The 8,439-nt window shown below is 37.9% G+C and overlaps 1 protein-coding gene across 1 annotated transcript in view; it reads left to right on the top strand.

Moving 5' to 3' along the window:
* Window positions 1-8,439, top strand: part of LOC107585622 (protein FAM110B) — a 51,708-nt gene that overhangs the window by 9,295 nt on the left and 33,974 nt on the right. The window lies entirely within an intron of this gene.

Raw genomic sequence — 8,439 nt, 5'->3', positions numbered from 1 at the left:
GTTACAAAGTATTTGTGAAATCTAGCTAACAAAATATATATTGTGTGTTGGAGTGTTCCAGACGCTACATAGCTCACCCTCTGGGCATCTAACAGCAAATACATGGTGGTGTGTCCAGTTAATGAACCCTGGAGGTTGTGCAGACGTATAAATCACTCCGGCTGAGTCAATCCTGTCCAGGGTAAAATTGTGCCCAATTCCCAGGGTGGGTTCAAGTGGCAGTGCATTAGCACAATCCAAATGCCAATTCTCATGGTGGCACAGTATTGGCAGAAATGCAGATATGTAGCCTGTGTATGTACTAGGGCTGCCCCCTAATAGTCGACTAAGCGTTAGTCGACGAGAAAAGGCTTAGTCGACCACATTTCAAACCACAAAAATCCACAGGAAGTGGCGAAGTCATGCATTCTGCGACGAAAGATCGTTAACAGCTGCTCTATGCAGTACTATACAGTACATCGGCGAGGGCATCCAAACGCTCGCTATCATTCATCAACCTCAAATATGGATTATCATCTGAAACATGTAAGTAGTAGCAACTTCACATGGCTGCTCGCGCTAACGTTAACCTATGAAAATGTGCGCTATTTCAGTGTTTGTGCGGAATGAGGAAGCGTGCGTCGGTGTGATCACTTGCGTTTAAATATTTTTGGTCATACAAATAGGAGTTATACATCTTTGTAAGCTTTAAAGATTCTTTTTTTTTTATTTGGGTGCAGTCACAACAACAACAAAAACTTTGTGATTTTGTAAAATAATGAAAGCAAACAGGGTGCACGTTCTGCCGTCTCATCACGGTCTTTGAACTTGAGCACGTCAGGATTCTTAAAATTGATCAAAAGTGATGATAAAGGCATTTATAATGTTACAAAAGATTTATATTTCAGATAAATAGTGTTCATATCGATATCGGAATTATATCGTATCGACCGAAATTAAGAAATATATCGTGATATCAATTTTGGCCATATCGTCCAGCCCTAGTCAAATAATAAAACGAAACTCTGTGTATACTTGCCTCAGGCATAAGAAATATAGTCTATCTATAGAAAGTAGGTATCGGACCTGATCGAGTACCCGACCGAGTACTGGTATCGGTATCGAGCCCGATACTGAAGTCTTGTACTCGTTAAAATGCCCCCGATACCTAACGCCGATACCACACAGCATTTGATAAGCGCCATATTCAAACAAAGAAACACAGACAACAGAACAACAGACAGCAGAATGGAGTTAAGGATGTCTACTACGAAGTATATGTATGCAGTGAATATAACGTTAAACATTCAGTATTACGCCTGTATAGCTGATGTGCGCGAGCTGATAAACAAAGCACGCTGAGATTAAGAGAGAGAGAGCGCACTTCTGTTGTGTGATCTTTGATGTTCACTCACTTAGCACGCATCATTTGGATTAAAACTAAATCGTAAAAATAAGACCATTTATAGGGGCATTCACTGTAAACATCATTTATTTTCAACCTTAGGCATACACGACTTTCTGGTTAGCAAGTGAAACTAACAGCCTGTGTGAAATGCGCTAGGCTGTACTACTGTCCTCTCATTCTGCATCAGTACAAATACGTGCACGCATTTCACGTGTTTTGCTTGCTTGAGTGTTTCTGCATTATATAATGCAAAATAAAGTAAACTGTGACAAATCATACCCAAAAATTATTCATACCGTGGACTACCAGTAAAATTTATACAAATTTGGGACCAAAAATTATTCAGACCGAGTCTGGGAAAAAACATTGAAGTTGAGGTTTTCATGAAGCTGGGTGACAGCATGCCCAGGAGACTACAGACTGTCACTAAGGCTAAGAGTTGCCTGACAAAGTATTCATAGTTGTGTAAATACTGTCATACTAACACCTGTCTAATTTTTGGTTGATTGTAATCTATTACATATACCTTTCTATCAAAGTTATCTAACATTATCAAGCTGAATTTGTTCTGACTCAGTTTAACTCTGAGTTCTTGTCATATTTTATTACCATTTTCTAAACTATAGCGAATAAACTGTGATAATGTGAGAAATGTTGAAGGTGTCTGAATAAATTTTGGTTTGACTGTATCTATTTGATAAGTGAAACTAACAGCCTGTGTGAAATGCGCTAGGCTGTACTACTGTCCTCTCATTCTGCATCAGTACAAATACGTGCACGCATTTCACGTGTTTTGCTTGCTTGAGTGTTTCTGCATTATATAATGCAAAATAAAGTAAACTGTGACAAATCATACCCAAAAATTATTCATACCGTGGACTACCAGTAAAATTTATACAAATTTGGGACCAAAAATTATTCAGACCGAGTCTGGGAAAAAACATTGAAGTTGAGGTTTTCATGAAGCTGGGTGACAGCATGCCCAGGAGACTACAGACTGTCACTAAGGCTAAGAGTTGCCTGACAAAGTATTCATAGTTGTGTAAATACTGTCATACTAACACCTGTCTAATTTTTGGTTGATTGTAATCTATTACATATACCTTTCTATCAAAGTTATCTAACATTATCAAGCTGAATTTGTTCTGACTCAGTTTAACTCTGAGTTCTTGTCATATTTTATTACCATTTTCTAAACTATAGCGAATAAACTGTGATAATGTGAGAAATGTTGAAGGTGTCTGAATAAATTTTGGTTTGACTGTATCTATTTGATAAATGAAGTTAACCAACTAACATTATACATACTCTTTAGGTTTCTGTACCCAATATTTAAAAAATTTACAAATGCAATAAAAATATTGGTATCGGTACTCGGTATTGGCAAGTACCAAAAATAAAAGTATCGGTATCGGGCGAGTACTGGAAAAAGTGGTATCGGTGCATCCCTAATAGAAAGTGAAATGTCTGCTATTAAACGAACCAATTCAGATGGAAAACAGCTATTCTCAGGTTATGTGATCTGTATGAAACATTAATATAGGCGCATCCACTGAGGAGATCGTCAATTCATCACTGCAGCCGAAAATACAGCAAACACTGGTTATCAACGAATTATTAAAATGTTAAGGCAGTCTCCCTGCTTTTTTCCCTGATGCATTCATAATAATTACTTCTGCCGGTGCGCTGTGTGGAAAACTTTATTTGTGCGCTACATAGGCAATTAAACACTCATTACTATGATTTATGCTTTATTAATATAAACGTCTGTAAAATGTAAAAATCTTTAATCGAGCGCAGCCCTAGTATGTACACACATAAATTGTATTTTTTTCTGTAGTGTTGGGAAATTTCCTTTGACTTTTGTTATTTTTGTTTGTTATTGAGATAATTATATATATTATATCCCCAACCCTTCAAGAAGAAATTGACTAGCTCCTGCCAAATAAAAATTGTCATCAAATCTTTCGCCCAATATTGTTTTAAACCTGTATGACTTTCTTTCTTCTGAAGAACTCAAAAGGAGATTATTAAATGAATGTTTGGGGTAATTTAGCGCAGTTTACTAAATTGTGACCATTGTGATTAATGCTTAATAAAGCAGAGCGTCAGCAAAAAAGTGCATATAGTACACTGATCATTTTCCAATTGGTTTAGGTGGAAAAACAACCCAATATTTTGTTAATCATATAAATAATAAAATCACACTCCAGTCCACTAGGTAGCTAAATGTACTGCTGCTGTATTTAATGATCCTTTTCAGATATTCATAAAATTATTTGTGTTCCACAGAAAAAGTCACTTGACATGAGAACATGAGAGTGAGTAAATGATGATAGAATTTCATTTTTGTATGAACTATCCCTTTAAACAAAACTTTTTGTGTTTTTATTTTATAATAAGACATTATTATAAAGGGTTCGAAATAGGCCTACTTCAAGCTACATTTTAGCAATTTAAAAAAAAAATTCAAGCAAAAGTTTGCTCTGGTCGGTAAAGCTTTTTGAACTACCATTGGTCCGTGGCGAGTAGGGTTGGGTATCGTTTAAGTTTTTTACGATGACAAATGGATACTTTTAAAACTGCTGGTGCTTAAACGGTGCCTGAACCGATTCTTTAAAGGGGTCATATGCGATTTCATTTTTTCCTTTCTCTTTGGAGTGTTACAAGCTCTTGGTGCATAAGGAAGATCTGTAAAGTTGCAAAGACTAAAGTTTCAAATCCAAAGAGATATTCTTTATGAAAGTTAAGAGTCAGCCACGCATACCTAAAACGGTTCGTTCTAACACGCCCCCACATACCTACGTCACTATCTGGGAAGATTTGCATAACGCCGCCCAAATGTTCACGCAAAGAAAGAAGGCGTAACTTTTATTCTCGCTGTAGTATTGTTGTTGCCGCCGCCATGTTGTGAAGGCGCTGTGTGTTTCGTTGTGAAAGCGAAACTACTTTGTTTGGCCTTCCAAAAGAGGACGATATCTGCTTCGTCATGCCTGGAGCTGATGTGGTTGCCGCAAGCCTCCTTCGTCGAATCCGCCGGCCGTGCCGTTCTTAAGCCCGCCGCCTCTGCTCACTCTAGCCCTCCGGACGTTCCTCACTCTAGCCCTCGTGGATAGCTGGCCAATCACAGCACACCTTGCTTTTCAGACCGATGAGCTTTGTAAAAATCGACAAAAGGCTTCTGAAGGTTTCAGAAAGGCGGGGCATAGAGGAGAAACCATAATGTACAGTAAGTGGAAAATAATGTGTCTTTTGAACCTTAAACTGCATAAACACATTTCATTACACCAAATACACAAAATAATGTTCTTTTTAGCAACATCATATGACCCCTTTAAAAATAAATGTAACCAAAATAGGATGGATTGGTCATGGTTAAATTGGTTAAAGAGTCGGATGGATTGGTAATGGTTAAAGAGTCGGACTTGTAACCCAAAAGTCACAGGTTCGAGTCTTGGTACCGGCAGGAGTTTTAGGTGTGGGGAGTGAATGACCTGCGCTCTCTTCCACCTTCAATACCACGACTGAGGTGAGACCTTTGAGCAAGGCACCGGACCCCCAACTGCTCCCTGGGTGCCGCAGCAAATGGCTGCCCACTGCTCCGGATGTGTGTTTGCGGGTTGTGTGTTTGTTCACTTCTCACTGCTGTGTGTGCACTTGGATGAAATGCAAAGCACAAATTCCGAGTATGGGACACACCACATATGCATCACAGAAGTATTAAAACTGATGATGATCCTTATTAGGGATGCACGATATATCGGCCACCATATCGGTATCGGCCCATATCGGCTCATTTTTTCTGTTATCGGTATCGGCCTGATAAGAAAATTTGTCCGATATCTTAAAGCCGATAAATAATGCATTATTTCCTTCAGAGACACTTCAGATGCGCGCTGTTCGTTTGCAGCCTTTTGTGCAATTGTACATTGTAATATTGTGTTTATTTGATGTATATCTGATTTATCTCATATAGAATGCGTTTGGTTAAGTTAAAAGAGCGCTTCAGTTTACCGGTGATCATCTTTAGCTCAGCACACGCAGCTCAAACAGCAGTGCACAACATTAATAACTATGATTGGGAATGTCGTGTATATAACATTCTAATGAGAACATTATTATAATAAAACGTTGTGAATTCTTTGGGTTTAGTTGCTGTGTTTCAGCGCGTTGTTATGGGAAGAGCGCATCCACAACAGGATCACACATTCTGACTATAGCATGCAATAACTGCGTCATTTTGTACATATATAAGTTGTAATATTATGTTTATGTTGTATTAATATTAATCTCAGGATGCATTTCCTTGAGTTAAATAAGCTGCCAGCAAAACGCTTCAGTTTACCGTGTTCATTCAGCTCTTCAGCTTCAGCACGCGCAGCTCAACGGCTGCTATTTAAAACAGTGGTATTAATTTGTTACTTTTTCAAAATCATTGATACATTATTAATAACAACAACCACTTGTATTTTTCTCTTATTATTTTCATCAACAATATGGTTTAGTAATTAAAATCATTTAATTATTGTCCGTGCAGAGGCTATTCCGTTTTATTGATCTATGGCGCATTCATTTTGATTCTTTACACGTGTAATGATGTCCAGTGACTTGTTTGCATTATTTATGCATAATTTTATTTATTTGTAAGACTTTTTTATGACTAAATTTGGTAATGGGAGAGTAAAAATATTTTTAAAACGTACACCGTTCAAACTAGGCTGCTTATGTTGAAGTGTTTGGGATGTGGCTTTTAATGATGAGACCTTTTTTGTAATCAGGCTCTCAAAAAGTATATAACAATTTGGATATAGATTTATCGGCCAACATATCGGTTATCGGCTTTCAAAAATAAAGAATAATCGGTTATCGGTATCGGCCAAAATTTTCATATCGGTGCATCCCTAATCCTTATCTCTGTAACTGTGTTTCATCATTCAAAACGTTTATATCCATCAATAAACACTTGACTGTGGCAATGTTTATCTGTGTTCTTCAAGCCATCTCTGGTATTTTCATAATTAAGGGTGCTATATTTATAATCCATTGCTAATCGACATGGCCTTTATTACAGTATAGAATATATTTTCTGCCTCATTCTGTGACAAGAGGCCACATCAGATCACAAAAAGAACCATTTGACAGGTGTTGTAGATTAAAAACGCTATAATGTTCTCTTTTGTTGGACAACAGGTTTCCAACAGGTTTTTGCTTGCTTTACAAGGGAAGTTTAGATTTAGGTATTTTAATTTAAGCATGTTTAATGTTGCTAGCTGATGGTAGGCTACCTGTTTCCATCAAAGCAAGTGTATCTGCAGCATTCACATGCTCCTTGGATGTCTCATTTCCCGAGTTGTGCTTTTAAGTCATAATATGAAAACAACATGGATACTAACGTTACTACAGATATTGGATTTGTATTATCAGAGCTTTCCGACTTGGGTTTACATGATTTTCTCAGTCTCCGTAAATAATTTTTCTGATTATTCCGACACCACATGAATGCAGTATAATTGAACTAGCCATCACGTGCGGTGATGATGCTTCTTACGTCTGTTTCGGAACACCAGAGGGTAAATGTTTCGATAGCTCAGGCATTTAAGTGGCACCGAAATCTGTGTTCTGATCCGGCCTGGTGCATACCGGTCGTAAGGGTTTTGGTACCCAACCCTAGTGGCGATTAAAGGGTTAGTTCACCCAAAAATGAAAATTAGGCTGCGTTTTACTCACCCCCGAGGCATCTTAGGTGTATAGGACTTTCTTCTTTCAGACGAATCCAGTCGGAGTTATATAAAAAAATTTCTTTGATCTTTCAAGCTGTTTAATGCCACTCAGCGGATGTTGCATTGCTTCAGTCCAAAAGAACTTAAATAAAAATCACCCATCCATAAAAAAAAGTGTCTCACACGGCTCCGGGGGGTGAACAAAGGCCTTCTGTAGCGAATCGATGCGTTTTTGTAAGAAAAATATCCATATTCAAAACTTAATAATCACTTGAATCTAGCTTGCGCTCACTGTTGTAAACAGAAACAGTTCCGGGGGAATGACGTATGAGGTCGGCTTTGCGCTTGCGCCGCTCAAAAGTGACGCATGCGGAAACGCAGCGGAGAGATCAAAACAAAACATTGGTTTTCACGAGACTAACCGGCGCATGCGCAACGTTAACCTCATACGTCATGCTCCTGGAACTGCTTCTGTGTACAACTGTTGGCACAAGCTACATTAAAGTGATTATTATGTTTTGAATATGGATATTTTTCTTACAAAAATGCATCGATTCGCTACATAAGGCCTTTGTTCCCCGGAGCCGTGTGAGACACTTATTTTATGGATGGGTGACTTTTATTTAAGTTCTTTTGGACTGAAGATATGCAACACCCGCTGAGTGGCATTAAACAGCTTGAAAGATCAAAGACAATTTTTAATATAACTCTGACTGGATTCGTCTGAAAGAAGAAAGTCATATACACCTAGGATGCCTCGGGGGTGAGTAAAACACAGCCTACTTTTCATTTTTGGGTGAACTAACCCTTTAAGTAATATGTAGCTGTGCTATTGGGCTCCGCCTTCTTTGACATGTAAATCTTCTACGGTTTTATTTCCGTCGAGGTCACACTGCTTTTTAGTAAAAATTTAAGTAATTCTATTTGAAAGCGACACTGACACTATATGTTTGTGATTTGTAAATTCTTGTGGGAACATTTGGTCTGTCTGACCTGAGGACATTTATAAAGGCCTCCAGGGAGTCCGGCTATGCAGAAAACAAATTGCATTGACAAATATTAGGCAGTGTTTCACTCAGTTTTGTTTCACACATAAGAAACCTTACAAAATTTGTTTATGGTCACAACATAGCCAAATTCACACAGTTTTCAGAACAGCTCTAAGTGACTCACTAGCTGTTGTTAAACATTGCATGTGAATCACTATATTTGAGGCCAAATTTTTTTTTTTACACTTTACCAACTTGCATGGCCTTATATAACATCTTAAATTCTGAGATGAAATTGCTTAACGCTTCATCTCAACCTAATGTTAAGCATATCTTTCCTCTC

Source organism: Sinocyclocheilus grahami, unplaced genomic scaffold (genome assembly GCF_001515645.1).
Source record: "Sinocyclocheilus grahami isolate Dianchi unplaced genomic scaffold, SAMN03320097.WGS_v1.1 scaffold5.1, whole genome shotgun sequence".
NCBI classification, from domain to species: Eukaryota; Metazoa; Chordata; class Actinopteri; order Cypriniformes; family Cyprinidae; genus Sinocyclocheilus; species Sinocyclocheilus grahami.
Note: the sequence above shows the minus strand (reverse complement) of the source record. Positions and strands in the feature narration are given on the sequence as shown.